The sequence below is a fragment of the Alexandromys fortis genome, unplaced genomic scaffold, assembly GCF_014885135.2.
Source record: "Alexandromys fortis isolate MF-2015 unplaced genomic scaffold, M_Fortis_MF-2015_v1.1 scaffold_82, whole genome shotgun sequence".
In the NCBI taxonomy this organism is placed as follows: domain Eukaryota; kingdom Metazoa; phylum Chordata; class Mammalia; order Rodentia; family Cricetidae; genus Alexandromys; species Alexandromys fortis.
Genome location: NW_026067963.1, coordinates 5928638 through 5929325, shown reverse-complemented (window position 1 = coordinate 5929325; position 688 = coordinate 5928638).

The window sequence follows — 688 nt, the reverse complement described above, 5'->3', positions numbered from 1 at the left end:
TGTCACCATTCTCGTTCTAGGAAATGGAGTTCAATAAGCAGATGCTATAGCTCAGTGTTTCAATGCGTTATTAAAGGATCGCAGTAATAAAATATTTGGTGGAAAACACACAGTCCCCAGATGAATCACAAGTAAACAACAGTGAGAAATGCAAATTACAATTAAAGCAAACTATTGAAGCATCAATGCACATAGTTATTACTGACAAGGAAGGCCACTTCTGCCAGATTTAGAAGAAATTTGTGAGAAAACAGTTGTTAAAAAATCATTTTGAAATTGCAAATATATTTATATCAACTATTAGCAGCTAGAAGTTTCATTAGCCATAGATTCATCCACCTAAATTCATACTGTCTTCTGGGTGTAATGGCAATGTGTTTTAATTACTTAAGACCCTGGACTCTATTTTGGGTTTGGGGTGTATTTGTGTGCATGTGCATGTGTGTGTATGTGTGTGTTTGTGTGTGTGTGTGTTTTGTATCTGTGTGTGTGTATGTTTCTGTGTGTGTTCAGTCAGTGCTCAAACAATTTTTTAGGTTACACTCATTTGTTTGACAATGTACTGCACATCACAGGTTATGCAGAAATAGTAACTGTCTTAGTTAGGGTTTCCATTGATGTGTAGAGAGACTCCATGACCACAGCAACTCTTATTTTAAAAAATACATTTTAATTGACATGGCAGCTT